This window comes from Pseudorca crassidens, chromosome 12 (genome assembly GCF_039906515.1).
Source record: "Pseudorca crassidens isolate mPseCra1 chromosome 12, mPseCra1.hap1, whole genome shotgun sequence".
NCBI classification, from domain to species: Eukaryota; Metazoa; Chordata; class Mammalia; order Artiodactyla; family Delphinidae; genus Pseudorca; species Pseudorca crassidens.
Genome location: NC_090307.1, coordinates 24973995 through 24991812, shown reverse-complemented (window position 1 = coordinate 24991812; position 17818 = coordinate 24973995). Strand labels below are relative to the sequence as shown.

At 46.8% G+C, this 17818-nt stretch overlaps 1 long non-coding RNA gene across 1 annotated transcript; it reads right to left on the bottom strand.

Annotated features, from left to right (window-relative positions):
* Nucleotides 1–7225: 7225 nt before the first annotated feature.
* Nucleotides 7226–14533, bottom strand: LOC137203300 (uncharacterized). Its single transcript, XR_010933037.1, has 2 exons — nt 13537–14533; nt 7226–8308 (listed from the first exon to the last, which is right to left on the bottom strand). It is a non-coding gene; the product is annotated as an uncharacterized lncRNA (long non-coding RNA).
* Nucleotides 14534–17818: the final 3285 nt, after the last annotated feature.

The window sequence follows — 17818 nt, the reverse complement described above, 5'->3', positions numbered from 1 at the left end:
CTGGAGCCAGAAATACTGTGTTCAAATATCAACTATCACCATTAGCTGTGTCACCTAAGACCTTGATTTCCCCATTGATAAATGGGGATAATAATACTTACCAACACAGAGCTATCTCGAGATTAAATGAGATGATGTAACGTACAATGGAATATTACTCAGCCATAAAAAAAGAATAAAATAATGCCATTTGCAGCAACATGGATGGACCTAAAGATGATCATTCTAAGTGAAGTAAGTCAGACAAAGACAAATACCATATGATATCTCTTATACGTGGACTCTAAAAAATGATACAAATGAACGTATTTACAAAACAGAAACAGACTTGCAGACTTAGAGAACAGACTTTTGGTTACCAAAGGGGAGAGGTGTGGGTGGGGGGGAGGAATAAATTAGGTGGTTGGGATTAACATATGCACACTACTATATATAAAATAGATAATCAACAAGGACCTACTGTATAACACAGAGAACTCTACCCAATACTCTGTAATAACCTATAAGGGAAAAGAATCTGAAAAAGAATATATATATATATGACTGAATCACTTTTCTTTACACCTGAAACTAACACAACATTGTAAATCAACTATACTCCAACGTAAAATAAAAATAAAAAATAAGATGATGTATCTCAGAGAATATTGTAGAGACGAAGCTACAGAATCACGTAACTTCACCATTTAGGCATTTCTGAACCTAGCATAGAATAATTTTGTGGTATCTAGGCCTTAAGAGGGTCCACTTATACAGGTTGATTGACCAGTAAATGTTCCGTTTGTGGAATCACTGCTGAAGGCATTTGTATATAGTAAATTTGTTATCAAGTCATAGCAATATATATACATACACACACACACACACACACACACACACACACACACACACAAATATATAGCTCGTGTCCATTCCTCTTTTTCTTCTTGATTAACAGGAGTATATTAAGTACAATTTGTTGATGAAGATGCTGAGGAAACTCTCTGACACCAAAACCATCTGAAATTGACCATTTGCTTAAAATTGCACAAACTCACAAATTTTACTTTTAAAGAAACAAAAGAAAAACTGCCCAAAGAGGCCTAGGAAAGCAGATATAAGCTCACTCGTAAACACCCCACGTTTAGGGTCCTAAACTATGAGCCGGGTTCTGGTCTTTCCAGGAGAGCCCCATGTTCCTTGCATGTGCTTTTGCATCTAACAGATCCTGAGCAAAGAGAGGGTGGTCGCAGGCACCAGGCGGGGTTAGAGGTCCCCACCTCCCCTTATGGTCCTCCCCGGGATGAGGAAGGAGGCCTTCTCCTGGCACATCAGCCATCTGGGCAACAGCCCTTCCTCCGAGTGGCTCCCCAAGGGTTCCCTACCCAGGCCTCTGCCTCACTCATTCCCAGCCCAGCTGTCCCCTCTCCCAGACCCTGGGCTTCAGGGAACACCAGCTCTGCCTTCTGGAAGCCACCGTGGGCTCAGACCAGGGGAGAGGCTCCAACAATTACCTCTGTGCCCAGAACTGCTGATCTAAATAGACTTCTGCTGGTTCCCTGTCAAGCCAGAGACACTTAGCAGGCACCCACATCCCTCAGGATGCCAGAGGAGGGAGGCACACCCATTCCATTTCTCACCTATCCATCCCCCTCCACACCCCACAAGTTACATTCGTCCTTAACCCCAGCCAGCTGTCTCCCAGCATCTCACACTGGCTTGCGACAGACATAGAGGTAGAGGAGGAACAGAGTAAATCCCACCCAGCTAGGAAAATACAGGTCCCAGAAGGCTCTGAACAAATGTGAGTTCCCTTCCTCCTTCTCTCCAGGTGATGGACAGGGGCCCCCAGGGGGTATTTTCCTCTTCCAAGAGAATATGCTCCCTTTGTCCAGGGTATCACTATCCTCTCTGCCTCCACACAGCCTTCCAGCCCAACACTCAATCCCTCATGGAATATTCTTGACACTTTAAAGGATCTGGTCGGCATGAAAGCCAATGTGGCTGCATTCTTTAATTAATATTTATTGAGTGTCCCTATTAGGTACCTGGCAAGCACACTGTGTTGTGTGTGGCTAAAATATCTATTCCCTTTCCTCTCCAAGAAAGTACATTCCTGGACAACCTAGGAACGTTGACATGCCAAGTAAAGGAACAGCACACTCCAGCAACACCAAGAGTGAGCTGGGAATTAATGAGAGGACAGAGGCAGTACAGGAATCTGGAGATGGGAACTTGAGTTCCAAACAGGCTGTGTAAGTTCCAGCAGATAGCATCACTTTTCTGAACCTGTGTCTACACAAATGTGATTAACAATATCACCCTGCTTGCCTCCTGGGGCTGAGGATGTTGTAGAAACCAGGTGAGATCCCGTATGTGACGCCCTTTGAAAAGTTTAATATGCCATACGAACGCCAGATGTTTCCTCCCAAATAAAATCTTTGGTGCCTTTCTTGGAAGGCACAAAAATTGAATGAGATTTAAAAGAATGGAACTCTGGGAGGTCAAAATCTGACAAATGCCATATGGCATGAGTTTAGATTCCGAGGCTCTGATCCAAACTGTAGACGAACTCTTTTACCCTTTGATAAATGCTAAATACATTCATCTCCAGCTATATGTATGTATACGTGTGTCACACACACACATGCACACACACACAAACACTAGGAAGGAAGGGAGTCCTTTGGGGGTCCCTTTGCAATAACTTGGGGTTGCATATCGGCAAATGGGGAAAACCCTATGCAGGCATGATGTGAGTAAATTAGACCATGGTTACTACAATACAGTGTTAAGTGCGTAAACTTTAGAATCATAATTTCGTGCATTCCTAGCATAAATTGGTGTGATCTTTCTGGAAAGTAGCAGACAATTTGATCAAGACAAAATGTCCCTCTGGGGCTTCCCTGGTGGCGCAGTGGTTGAGAGTCCGCCTGCCGATGCAGGGGACACGGGTTCGTGCCCCGGCCCGGGAAGATCCCACATGCCGTGGAGTAGCTAGGCCCGTGAGCCATGGCCACTGAGCCTGTGCGTCTGGAGCCTGTGCTCCGCAGCGGGAGAGGACACAACAGTGAGAGGCCCGCATACCACAAAAAAAAAAAAAAAAAAAAGTTCCTCTGGATAAACAAAATGTGGTATATGCAATGGAATATTATTCAGCCTTGAAAAGGAAGTTCTGACACATGCTACAACATGGATGAATCTCGAAGACATGCTAAGTGAGATAAAATCATCACAAAAGGACAAATACTGTATGATTTCACTTACATGAGGTATCTAGAGTAGTCAGATTCATAGAGACTGAAAGTAAAATAGAGATTACCAGGGGCTGGGGGAGGGGGGCATGTGGAGCTAGTGTTTAATGCGGATGGAGTTTCAATTTTGCAAGATGAAAAAAGTTCTGGAGATGGACAGTGGTGATGGTTGCACAACAATGTGAATGTACTTAAGGCCACTGAAGAGTACATTTAAAAATGGTTTAAATTGTAAATTTTATGTTTTGTATGTTTTACCACAAGTTTTAAAAAATGTTTCCATTTCTGACCCAGTAATTCATCTAGGAATGTATTCAAAGGACATAATCAGAGAAGAGGGCAAAGATGTTTGTATCATCTTTGACTTAAGTCTCATTTTGGAAAAACTGGAAGCAATCCAAAGGTGAAATAATAGAATGAGTAAATAGATTATAAAATATCTGTGCTAGGAAACACCATGCCACCAATAAAAAGTTTGCTTTTGAAGAATATATAATGACATGGCAAAACATTCATGAGAAACAGGATTCAAAACCATCTGCCCAGAGTGATCTCAATCTTGGCATATGTATACCAGTATATGCATAAGGAAGAAAGGTCATAAGGAAACAAACCATTGGTTATCTCTGGGTGGTAGGGATTAGAAATTATATATAGGGATATATTATATTTTTATGATTTTTATGTTCTCCTTCATGTTTCCTAGTGTTCTATGATGAGTATGTATTAATTTTATATCAGAAAAATGATAAATCATTATTAAAAAGACTGTAGAGCTTGCAGATGTGTCTCCAGATCCCCTATGGATCTGGGTACCCTCAGGAAGTGGGTGGCACAGGCAGTGTTCCATGGGGAATGCTTCCAATAAGCTCTCCTGAGGATGAATCAGACCTGTAATGTACATTGTCTGCAAAATACCTAGGGCACAATGGAGACACCTGTGATAAATATTTGTGATTAGGTAACTGTGGTCCAAAATACTTTACAGTGCTTTGGGGTGTCTGTAGCAGTTTTCTTGAAACTTTGGGGATATACACAGCAGTTGCCTAAAGATTATATGTCAGAAGTACGAAAGAAACATAAGGTCAGATGTGTATGTCATGTTTGAAGAGGATATGATTCACATGGGTTTAGCTGAAATGTCCAAAATACAATCTTCGTTATATGTTAAACAGAGGTATTAGAAGTTGCCCAACTGAAAGGACAAAATATAATTGAAGAAAAGCTCCCATGATCAGCTCAGTGCTGTGTGACCACCTAGAGGGGTGGGATAGGGAGGGTGGGAGGGAGTTGCAAGAGGGAGGGGATATGGAGATACATGTATACATATCGCTGATTCACTTTGTTATACATCAGAAACTTACAAAAAATTGTAAAGCAATTATATTCCAATAAAGATGTTAAAAAAAAAAAAGAAAGAAAAGCTCCCATTTTCAATGCAAACCAAAAAAATAAAATACTTAGGGAAATTATTCCAAAAATAATGCATGATCTAAATGAAGGCATTTTTCAAACACTAAGGAAGACTTGAATGAATGAAAAGACATACCCTTGGGCTTCCCTGGTGGTGCAGTGGTTGAGAGTCCGCCTGCCGATGCTAGGGGACACGGGTTTGTGCCCCGGTCCGGGAAGATCCCACATGCCGCGAAGCAGCTGGGCCTGTGAGCTATGGCCGCTGAGCCTGCACGTCGGGAGCCTGTGCTCCGCAACGGGAGAGGCCACAACAGTGAGTGGCCCGCGTACCGCAAAAAAAAAAAAAAAAAAAAAAAAAGAAGACACTCTAAAGCTTTAGTTATTAAAATAGTTTTTACTGATGCATGCATGCATAGAGAGAGTTTTTACTGATCTATGCATGCATAGAGAGATCCATGCAACAGAACGGAGAGGTCAGACATAGGTTTAAATACTTTTTTTTTTTTCAAAGAATCAACTTATGGCTTTGAAAATTTTGTATATTATATGTCTATTTTCTATTTTGTTAATTTCTGGGTTCCGTTAGCCTTTTTCCTTTGGGCTTAACATGTGCTTTTTTCCCCTAACTAATTGAAATAGATACTTAGATCATTGATTTTTTTCAGCCTTCCTTCTTTTATAACATATGCATAAAACTATACATTTCTTTCAGTATAATTTTAGCTATAGCCCATAAGTTTTGATATATTTTAATTATCGTTCAGTTAAAAATATTTTCTACTTTCCATTTGACCCATAGGTTATTTTAGAAGTGTGTTGCCTAGTTTCCAAACATTTGGGGGATTTTCTAGCTCTCTTTTTGCATCTTAATTTCAGAGAACATACTCTGAATGATTTCAAATATAAATACGGAATTTAGTTAAATATAAAAATGGTTCTTCAAATCAGCTGAAAGAAAATGGATATCCAATAAATAACATTGGGACAACTCAATGGGGACTTGGGAAAAAAAATACCGGTTATTCATTTCATACAGTAAAGGAAATTCCAGATGGATCAAAAATTTCAACATAAAAACTAAAGCCATAATAATATTAGAGGAACACAAGAGGAAATTCTTTTAAAATTTCACAGTAGGGAAAGTTTTTCTAAATCCAACCTTAAAAGATTGATAAATTTAGCCAACATAGAAATACTCAAATCTTTGCTGGCCCAAACTACCATGAACTTGCTCTTACAGGTTAGGTGAGAGGGCATGTCCTGAGAGGAAGGTGAGGAGAAGTTAAGCACTGGCAGAGTTTGGGACTCGGGAAGTTTCATGGCCAATAACTGGGTCTTCGACCGTAGGATATATATAGACAGGGAGGAAGTGGGGGAAGTATTTCAGATCCTGGGAAATGAGGACAGACAAGCACCTCACCATGTTAGCAAAGCATTCGGATTACCACAGCTTTGTTTTCAACTTGCTAGGAGATCTGGGGCATGAGCTTCAGTCTTCAAGGAAGAGTCGTCTCATTCAATGCAATACATTGTCCAGGACCCTAATCAGATGTGTGGGTCATAGGTGATAAAAACTTTCCACACTGAGCACATTGGGGTTCCAGCCAGATCTACATGGCACCACTCACCTAGCCCTGTGACTGTGAACACATCACTAAATCCCATCGGGTACCATTTCCTCAGCTGTCAAAAAGGGTGGCATGAGAGGTAGTGGTTAGAAGCACAAACTCTGGAGCCAAACTACCTGGATTCAAATCTTGGCTCTGCCCTTTACTAGCAAGGTGCCTCAGTATTCACATCTGTGAAATGGGGAGGATAATTGGCTGTAGGATTGTTCTGAGAATTAAATAAATTAATACTTTTATTAGTATATGTAAGGCAGTTAGAAAAATTCCTGACACATGGCTCTGTGTTACCTGTAAAATAACAATCATCATTGTTACTAGTATTTAAATTGACTCATATATGAAAAAGAGCCCTTATCTAAGAGGTAGATGACTTCATTTGTAGTTAAAGACGAAACTTTAGATCCTGAAATAAGAGATACTGGAAAGTCTCTTTCCTATAATTTCTCAGGAACTATAGACTCAGGATTAGGAAGAACATTAGAAATGATCAATAGGAGATCAGATCATCCAGGCTGTTTGAAGGCTTTCAGTGACTGTGAATTCCCTGCTTTCAAGGAAACCTGTTCTTCTGTTACTGAAATTTCTAGTTAAAAGGTTGACTCCAAACTGAACTGGTTTGCCTGCTTATAACTTCCTCCCATCGATCCAACTCCTACCTTCAGCAGCCACGTAACAAATGTAACCTACTTCTACCAACCAGCCTCTCCTTGAAGATTTTTACTATGTCTTCCTTTACCTCCTTTCCTAGGAACTAAACATGCCCTGTTCTGGCCCAGAACAGGATTTCCTCACCATCGTGGTCACCCTGCTCTGGGGGCCCTCAACTGGTCAACATTCCTGTTTAAACTTGGTACTGCGATCACAGCATTTTGGGTCTGGAATGTCCTACTCATGAATGTTGAGTGAATGAATGAATGAAGTTCTCCAATTAGCGCCGTAATACACCAGAACTATCATCTCCCTTTTATTATCACAACCTCGGATTACATTAGCTTTTCCCAAAGGAGCTTCCAGAGCTCGTTGACTTGGGGGTGCAGGCATGCTTCCCAAGATCTCTTCCCTGCCTGGAGAGATAAGGCTGTAGGACCCACTGTCGGGAGCCTACCTGCTCTGGGAATCTGCTAAAGAAGAAGGCAACACCATGGGAAAGGTGAAATCCGAAAACCAGCACTCTAATCATACAAAGAAAGAAGCTTGCCAGTGCCTGACGCAGAAGGTCCTATCTCTCCTGTTGGAGTGAGGGTGACTGGGGTGTTCCTTAATGCTGCTCAACAATAATTTCTGGTTCCATTTACAGGCAAAAGACAGAAACGCACTTCCCGGCCTGCTAAAGTTAGGTGTAGCCACATGACGTGACAATGAAATGTGAGTGGAAGAGACGGGTGCAATCACCGTGTTCCTTTTTCCTGCCTTTGGTGATCATGCGCACACAGACGTGGAACCGCCCCCAGTGGGGACCTCGGGGAGCGGAGCCTGAGACAACGCACAGTAGGCGTGGAACCTGAGTGAGAAATAGGCCTTTGCTGCTTCACCAGTTGGGGTGGGGGTCGGGAGGGGAGATCAAGAGGGAGTCTACCTCTACCTGCCAAACCAACCTAATCCCAGGTATCTTGGGAAACAAAAAATGAAACCCCGTGTGGATGGAGCCATGGAGGCCCAGAGAAGGAAGGTCCAGACCCTGCCATTCCCAGGTGTGAGCCTGGGTAAGTCACTTGGCCACCCCAGACCTCAGTTTTCTTATCACTAAAAGAGGAGGATTTCTCTAGATGATCTTCCACTAAGCCTCCTAAACTCCTTCAGATCACATCAAAAGACAATCTTAGTGCAAGATGTCAACACTGGGGGAGATTGGACAAAAGGTATACATACAAGATCTCTCCGTAGTATTTCTTGCAACTGCAGATGAATCCACAACGCTCTAAAATAAAACGCAGGGAATTCCCTGGCGGGCCACTCGTTAGGACTCCGTGCTTCCACTGCTGGGGGCCCGGGTTCCATCCCTGGTCAGGGAACTAAGATCTTGCAAGTGGTGCCCTGTGGCCAAAAAAAAAAAAAAAACAGAAAAGTGAAAAAAAAAAAGACAACCTTAAAGCTGAACCCAGTTCTCTTTTTTTAATTTTTATTTTATATTGGAGTATAGTTGATTAACAATCTAACAATGTTGTGTTCATTTCAGGTGTAAGGCAAAGTGATACAGTTATACATATACATGTACCAATTCTTTTTCAAGTTCTTTTCCCATTTACGTTATTTCAGAATATTGAGCAGAGTTCCCTGTGCTATACAGTAAGTCCTCGTTGGTTATCTGTTTTAAATATAGCCTGAACCCAGTTCTTAAAGCACTAGTGAGTTTGATGTTTGCTGGTATAATTCTTCCGGAGAAACCCCTCCTGGGCATAAGGCAGGTTGGCCATGTCCTCCATTCCTCCTCTTTCAGAAGACGCATTTAACTCCCAACAGTGTAAACCAAGAGCTCCCATTCTCCTGCTTAACTTAGCCACAAAAATTAAATATTAAAAAACTACAGGGACTTCCCTGGTGGCGCAGTGGTTAAGAATCCGCCTGCCAATGCAGGGGACACGGGTTCGAGCCCTTCCGGGTCCGGGAAGATCCCACATGCAGCTGAGCAAGTAAGCCCGAGCGCCGCAACTACTGAGTCTGTGCTCTAGAGCCTGCCAGCCACAACCACTGAGCCCACGTGCCACAACTACTGAAGTCCGCGCGCCTAGAGCCCATGGTCTGCAACAAGAGAAGCCAATGCAATGAGGAGCCCATGCACAGAAACGAAGAGTAGCCCCGGCTCACCGCAGCTAGAGAAAAGCGCATGTGCAGCATCGAAGACCCAATGCAGGCAAAAATCAATCAATCAATAAACTACAAAAACGTTATGTCACAATAGGTGTTCTTTTGCAATGTAAAACGTTCCAGGGAGGGAGACGCAAGAGGGAGGAGATATGGGGATATATGTATATGTATAGCTGATTCACTTTGTTATAAAGCAGAAACTTAACACATCATTGTAAAGCAATTATACTCCAATAAAGATGTTAAAAAAAAAAAAAAAAGAACACAGAATCCAAAAAAAAAAAACTTCCAGACAGTTGCATTTTAAAATGCTGGAACAAGTAAATTCTGGTTGTGTTATGCTTTTCACTTTTCTATGTTTTCTATATTTTATTTAATGAAAGAAATTGTGGACAAAAACTTTATTTAAGGAAACAAAATTCATGGTCACAGCAGCAGCCTGTTTAGTCCAGATAGTTCATGGACAGTACTGAGCGAGGAACTTTCAGGGAGCCCATCAGCCAGGTGACCTTGGGCAAGTCATTTTACCCCTATGGGGCTCAGCGACCTCTATGCTGGACTACTCGTCCATTCTCTGAATGACCCTTTGAGGTCATTCTAGTTCAAGACAGAGTCCTGGGAAGACTCCATCCTTTCAGCTCTGGTCAGCTTCTCTCCCCTTAGTCACCCTGAGCCAGAGCTACTATCACCAGCATTTCTGCCACGCCCCTATTTTCCAGGCACAAAATTCCAGGGATCTAAGCATGCAGTGGGATCTGAGGATGCTGACAGACCACGACTAGTCTAACTTAATGACGGGGCAACAATTTTGGCTGATCTACACATGCAGTAGTCAAGATCCTCTTTAACAGTGGGTAAACTGAGGCACAGATGAATAAAAGTTTGATCAAAGTCACCCAGGTTGGTGCTGGTGCTGCCCCTCATTGCAGTGCCCTCCCCGAAGATGCGCTTGTACCCAGCCCTGTGCTCTGGTTAAAGAGTTCTTGCTGCTCCACAGAGCCATCCAGCACGAAAGCCCTGGTTAGCAGGGACCCACACATCAGGGCTCTGGGAGGGCCTGCTGCATCTGCCCTTAGGCAAACTATTTGACTTTCTAGATTGTGCTTCCTGGAAGGAGGAGAGAGGGATGTTGGTTTCTCCCAGCATTAAAGCTTAATGCTTAAAATCAACTTATTTTATGATTTATAAACTTTTTCTTGACATATAACTTACGTACGGAAAAGTGCACAGATCATAAACATACAGCTTGATGAATTTTCACAAACTGAACACACCCATATAACCAGCTCCCGGGTCAAAAACAAGAACATCACTGGTACCTAGAAACTCCCCTCCTCATTCCCTCCCAGTTGCCGCCCCCAACAAGGGTAACTAACCATTTTCCTGACTCCTCACACCTGGGATTATTTTTGCCGGCTTTTGAACTTTCTATAAAAGGGATCACCACATTTTTAAAAGCACTTTCTTTATAAGCAACTGAAACTTTAAGTTCACATGTAGAGGAATTTGGAGATGGCATTGTTTTTGATTTGGGCAACCTGCAAGCGGCTTTAAGTTCACTCTATATGGACCATGAAGCGATTTAAAAACCAAAGTATTTTACTCTGCCTGATCAACTCACCAAATGAGTCTCAGCAGTCTCTCTCAGGGTCCCTGGGGCTCCTTTGCTAGTCCTTTCCCCTTCTTAGAATCACCTAAATCCTGTGATTCTAAGACCCAAGCCAGACTAGCTTTATTTTTTTTTTATTTTTTATTTTGGCTGCTTTGGGTCTTCGTTGCTGTGTGCAGGCTTTCTCTAGTTGTGGCGAGCGGGGGCTACTCTTCGTTGCAGTGCGCGGGCTTCTCAGTACGGTGGCTTCTCTTATTGCGGAGCACGGGCTCTAGGCGCGCAGGCTTCAGTAGTTGTGGCTCATGGGTCTAGAGCGCAGGCTCAGTAGTTGTGGCGCACGGGCTTAGCTCCTCCACGGCATGTGGGATCTTCCTGGACCAGGGCTCGAACCCGTGTCCCCTGCATTAGCAGGCGGATTCTTAACTACTGTGTCACCAGGGAAGTCCCCAGACTAGCTTTAGACAAAAGAAAAAAAATCTTTTCCTTTTAGAATAGTTTTACATTATAGAGAAGTTGCAAAGACAGTGCAGACAGTTCCCATATATCCTGCACTCAATTTCCCCTATTGTTAATATCTTACATTACTATGGTACCATTTTGTCACAAGTCAGAAACTGCATTTGTATATTACTATCAACTCAATCTCATACTTTATCCTGATTCCACAGTTTTTCCCTAATGCCCTTTTTCCCTCCGGGGAACCATCCAGGATACCACATTACATTTAATCCTCGTCTCCCTAGGCTCTTCTGGACTGTGACAATTTCTCAGCTTTTCCTTGTTTTTGATGCCCTTGACAGTTTTGCGGAGTACCAGTCAGGTATTTTGTAGAATGCCCCTCAGTTGGGTGTGTCTGATGTTTTTCTCATGGTTATGGGTTTTGGAGAGGAAGACTACAGAGGTGAAGTGCTGTTCTCACATCAAATCAGGAGTACACGCTATTGACATAACTTATCCCTGATGATGCTGACCTTGATCACCCGGCTGAGGTTGCGTCTGCCAGGTTTCTGCACTGCAAAGTAACTCTCTCCTACCTTTCCACACTGTAACCTTAGCAGTGAGTCACTAAGTGCAGCTCACACTCAAGGGGAAGGGGATTAACTCCACTTCTTGGAGGGAAGAATATCTACATAAATTATTTAGAGTTATCTGTGTGGGAGATTTGACTCTTCTCTCTCATTTATTTATTTATTCATTCAGTCAATCAATCAATCCATCATTTCTTGTATCAGTATGGATTCATTCATTCATTCATCAGTATGGATTCATTCATAAAGTGTATTTATTTTACACTGGGGATTAAAATCCAATATGATGTATCTATTCTTTTGTTTGAACTGTTTCAGCCTTGGCCATCAGGAGCTCTTTCAGGTTGGGGCTCCTGCGTCCCTTCTGCACGCACCATCCTTTTGATCTTTCGGTACTTTCCTGCTTTCTGGCACTACAGGATTCTCTAGACTTATTTGAGTATTTCCTGCCCCAGCCTTAGAATCAGTTGTATGTTCAAAGAGCAGATTGGCCAGTTTTGACCCATCTTTTCCCCTCAAGATGCAAGCAGTCCTCGTGGTGGGAAATAGCCCAGCCTTATTATGTGGCACAAAACAGCCATTTGCAAACAACTTTAAATCTAGTTTGATGTTTTGCGGGTTTTTCCCCTGATTTTGGTTTGTTGCTATGGTTCGAGTACGTGCTCAACCTGTATGCCTACCGTCTCTTCTGCCAAATGGTTTTCAGTTTGCTTGAAGCCACTTTCTTCACTCACTTGACTGAGACTGTGATGTAGACCTGCCCCAAGTAAGTCAGGATGCAGAGCTAGGAGCATAAATTAGAGAGGTTCTCCTCCTGCAAGGCCTCCGAACTGCCAGCCTGGAAAACTGCTATGTAAAGATAGGAGCCAGCTAGACATACACACATGCACCACACACACACACACACACACACAAAAGAAAAGGGAGAGGGCACCACAGGGAGGGCAAAAGAGGCCTTTGCTCAGAGAGCTGGTGTTCAAAGAGAAAAAACCGGGAGGCGCTTGGGCAACCCAGAACTGCAGGTCTGAGCTGGCCCGGGATTTTAGCACGGGAGGAGTTCTTCAGAACAGGACCAATGAAAACCTTTTAAAGTAAGCGTTCCCGTACCTTTTTTCAAGGTTGAGCACTAATCACCTTCTCTTTCATTCTTCTCACCATTCCATCATTTAAAATTAAACCCTTTGCTTTTCTCCCAATGCCGCATCTGGCCCATCACAAAAGTGATACTGCGCATGTTTGCAGCTGGCGGGGGGTGGGGGGGTGCTGTGGAAGGCGTCCCTGACACTTGCTTGCCTTAGCACAGAATGAACATGGGCTCTCTCCCACTCTCACCACCACCTCCCACCCCCGCAGAGCAGAGCAGAGGGGAGGGGAAAAGGAGTCAGACAGGTTCCCAGAGCACATGACCAGGTAGTAAAGCTTCGTGGCACTAAAGCTTCACCCGAAATGTGACACATCAAGGTGACATCACCTGTCCACCTTCATTCTTCTCTCCATCTAGCAAAAGTCCCTCCTTTCAGGACCTTGGTGCCCCTCCCAGAATGCCCCTTTGGGGGACTTTGTACAAATGTCTGAAGGTTCTGAAGCCATGTGGGAAATAGTTCTCAGGGGAGGTTTCCCCATAGAGGCAGGGTAGTATATAATTAATGGAACTGCACAGACCCTTGAAGGTTACCTTGACCTTGACTGAGTGATAAATATAACTGGAGTTAGGAAAGAGCGCACCATTCAGAAAGCAAACTTTCACCTTTTTTATTCTTAACCTCATCTCCACTTTGCCTCTCTATAGTAGCAGAGCATTTTAAGAAAGGAAAACCCACCTGCTCTGTCTCTTAACGGTATAGACAGCTCCTCCAGTCGCTCCAATCCGGGTAAGGGGCGTTGGCCTTACACACCGAGTCCACTTTCCTAACACTGGCCGGGAGGGGCAGCGAGGTGACCCAGTCACTCAGCCAGTTGGTGGCAGGGCTGTGACAGGAACCTAGGCCTCCAGACGCCTCTCGCGTCCAGGCGCTTCCCATAATGGAAGGCTTCGCTCCATTAAAAGTTATTTTCAGGATTCCACAAGCCCACCATCATCTCCCCCCACCCCGCCCCTTAACGGAAAATTTATGTAAACCAGTCAAAATACAGCAACAGTTTCTTAATAAGTATGTTTAGAGTTTCACTCTGGACTCAGACGAGAGGATGAGGACTTAAAGGTTCCAGTGTTCTTCTCTATACGGCCAGACAATTTTTAAACACTTAAGGACGCATTCAGGTCCACACCCCTCAGGTTAAGCAGGGTACTGGTTCCGCCTGACCCCGGCCCCACCATGCTCGCGGTTCCCACCCGCTGGACACAGGCCCATGGCCGGGTCCCTTCCGTAACTGCATCCTCCCCTCTCCCCACCTCCCCCAGCTCCCATAAGAGACCAGGCATCTGGGGAGGAGTTAAGGAACGGGTCAGTGGCACCGGGGTGCCGCCGTTGCCGTGGCTGGCAAGGAAGCCGGGTTAAAAGACGGGCCCCCCAGAAAAAGAATAGAAAAATAAAAAAAGACGGTGCCCAGGGTAGGGGGAGAATATAAGGAGGGGGAACATCATTCACAGCGGGGTTCAAAGGAGGCGGAGCCACCAAGGCTGGGGTGAGGGGGGATTCTCTTGTAGGACTGGGGGAGATGTTCGCTGCACCTCTAAAATAGCTGCAGGGAACATCCCGGGGACTTCCATTCCCCTTCCGGGCTGCGAGGGTCCAAGGCCCGAGTCACCCGTGACTCAGCCGAGTGGTGGTGGTGGTGGTGGTGGTGGAGGCGGCGGCGGCGCGAGGCCTGGGGATCCGGGAGGACTAGCTCGGCGAGCGCCCGAGAGACTGAGTTGGGGGGCGGCTGAGGAGGGGGGCCGGCGGCTGGGAAGGGGGATGGGGGCGGCTGGGGAGGGGAGGGAGGAGGCTGGTGAAGGGGAGGCGGCTGGGGAAGGGGGAGGGGGAGCGGGGCGGCGAGAACGCGCCTGCAGCGAAGGCGCCGGGCGGAGACCGGGGCCCGGCCGTGCGCCGTCAGCCCGGCGCCGCGCTCCGAGCGCCCGCGCCGCCTCCCGGGGCGCCGCGCGGGTGGCGCAGGTAGAAGCCGGGGCGGGGGCGGGGGCCACCCCAGGGCTCAGGTTGCAGCCGCCGGGCTCGACCCGAAGCAGCGTGCTGCCAGCGGGCGGACGGGCGGACGGGCGGGCCCGGGGGGAGCCGGAGAAGAGGCGGAGGCGGAGGCGGAGGCGCAGCGGCGCGGGGCGGGGCCGGCGCGGGGCGGGGCCGAGAGGGCTCGCGCCCCCCCTCCCACCCCCGCGGGCGGCCGAGCTCCCGCGGCTGCGCTCTGTGCGCCGCTGGGGGAAGTTGGGGCGCCCTCGCCAGGCGCCGAGGCGTGGTGGCCTGAGTGGGGCGCGGGAAGGCGTGCCCGCGGCGGGGACTCGGGCGGGCGGGGCGCGGGCCGTACAGCCGCGGTGGCGGCGGTGGACCTGTAAACCTTAATGACAGCAGTCTTGCCTGTCTGCGCCGCTGACTCACGCGGTGACCCAGACTCCAGTCACCCGGCGGCCTCCCTCCCGCCCTCTGGCCTCAGTTTCCCCGGCCGCCGAACAAGAAGGCCACTGTGTCGTTATTCATTCCTCAGAGCGCATTCACTCCGGGAGCATCGCCGCCTCCCTGGGGAAGCGACAGAGGCGACGAGGTTTTAATTATCCCTGGTGGGGTCGGGGGCGGGGAAGGCCGAGCTGGGCTGGGTAATTGGACACAGGGACTATTCCCAGGCCGGCTTCAGCTCTTTATTTGAAACCTTCCTTTCCACTTCATCATATTAGAGTTTACCTTCTCACTTCTTCTCCACTCTGGTGGAGTTGCCTGAAAAGCAATGAAGTGACTCACCACCTCGGTCCTGGCGGATTAGGCTTCTCACAAATGTTGCATGTTTAATTAATCTCCTCGCTACGAACTTCAGCGCCTACTAAGGGCCAGGCCCTGCGTGGTTCACACCGAAGATACAGTTGAGCAGGAGACTGGCCAGTTCTTGAGCGCAGCCTGTCAGAGGAGCCACCTTGAAGCAACCGGCTTACTTGTTAGATCCTTGTGTAGGAATAAAATGGATCAAATTACTGACGCAAGAAACAGTGGATGAATCTAAGCCAGACACAAAAGAGTACATACTGTTTGACCCCCTTGTACAAAGGCTGGAAACGGCAAATCTAAGCCGTAGACCACCGTTGGCTGTCAGGGGCTGGGACAGAGGGAGGTGACTGGGATGGGGACAGGGCAACTCTGGGATGACGGAAATGTCCCATATCTTTATCAAAGCGGTTACATGAGTGTATATAGCTATCAAAACTCACCAAACTCTAAAATGGGTGCATATGATTGTATGTAGATTATACCTCAGTGAATTGAGGCCATTAGTCTCAGGAGTCTGGGAGCTTTGTCAGCCTTATGGCTAATCAGCCTTTGGCATCATTCTTAACATTTGAAAATGCATTGAAAGAAATAACTTAAAACATTATACCCATAAAGCTTTGGCTATGGAAAGGGATTGAGGAAGGAGTAATGTTATTTGTTGAGGGCTCCAAAAAGAAGCCTTTGCTTATGTTATTTACTGAAATTGTAGAAGTCCTGAATATTAGTGTTACTGTTATTACCCCCATGTTACAAAGAAGGAAACAAGCTCAAAGAGATAAAATGATTCACCCAGCCTCACTAGACTAATCCCGGCAGACATCACTGAGAGAGACCATCTACATTTCTCAGCGGACTTACCTGATTTTATAGCTGTGTGTGGGACACCGAGGTTTGAGGTTCAGGGTCATCTGCAAGGGTTTTGGAAGCAGAGGGGACCCTGTTAGAATGCGGCCCCTCCTCTTTCTAGTGGTGGGACCTGGGGCAAATGACCCTCTCTCAGTCTGGGTAGAATGGAGACAGCTCCCTCAGGAGTTGTAATGAGAAGCCGGGAAGTGCTCAGCTGGGTGCCTGGTTCAACACGCGCCCATGAATGTTGGCACCACCGTGACCTCGGCAAGTCCCTTTTCTGTAAGGGCCTCAGTGTCCTCACCTGTGAAATGGGAGGGTGGGCTCTAAATTCCCCTCCACACCCTGACAGCCTGGAGTATTTGCAGGGAGGAGGGTGGGAGTGAGGAAGTATTAAGTAATTTCCAGGGATTGAGAGCAAAAGCAGTTCCTGGGAGGCATCCCGAGAGGCCCTGGTGCCTTTTCAGGACCTCAGGATGGACGGGATCTGTGGGGTTTTCCTTATCCACACCCTGTCCCAGAAAGGAGAGAATCCTCTGACACCACGGGGTCCTCAGCTTCTGCTGGAACAGTCCTGGGGTAGAAGGCTCAGTCCCTTATGAGGCCGCCTCCTCCACTATTGGCATCTCTGGTTTCCAAAACATTCTTCCTTATGTGGACCCCCAGTCTGTCCTCCTGGGTCTCCTTTTAAGCCACAGCTTTGGTGACCAGGCCCCGTGACCCCCTTGGGAACATTTTCCTCCTTTCTCTCTGTCCACACCTTTCCCCTCACCAACTAAGGAATAAGCCGAGGGAAGGAAGGCAGGCTTGTGGCCTGCCCACCGGGGACCAGCAGCCTGTTCTCGGCACCTCGCGGGATCCGTGTCAGCCCCGTTCCCAGGGAACAGGGTGAAAGCCACCGTGACCTCCTCTGAAAGACACCCTGCGTCTCTGGTTCTGGGAAGCAGGACCCTCACACCCCTCATTGTTCAGAGGCCAACCAGCCGAGGAGACTTAGAAACTGCAGTGCAAATTCACACACGTCAGAAACACACACACACGCACACCACACACACCACCCTGTGCATACACCCCAGGCAGCCCCAGAGAACCTCACATGCAGTGCACAGCTTGTGTCCTACCCGAGGGGCCCAGATGAGGGGTCCGGACAGCTCCCAAGGTCCTGGGCAGGGCTGGGCACCCCCGAGGAAGGAAGGGCACCTTCTCTTTTGCACAAAGGCCCGGTCTGTGCTCGCTGTGCCTCTGGCCTCCCCCGCCCCCCCTTGCAGCACAGCAGTTGCCCCACCTGCAGGCTCTCTGGACTGTTAGACCGCAGGGCCCTAGGACCCCCCCAGCCCTCCCCACTGGA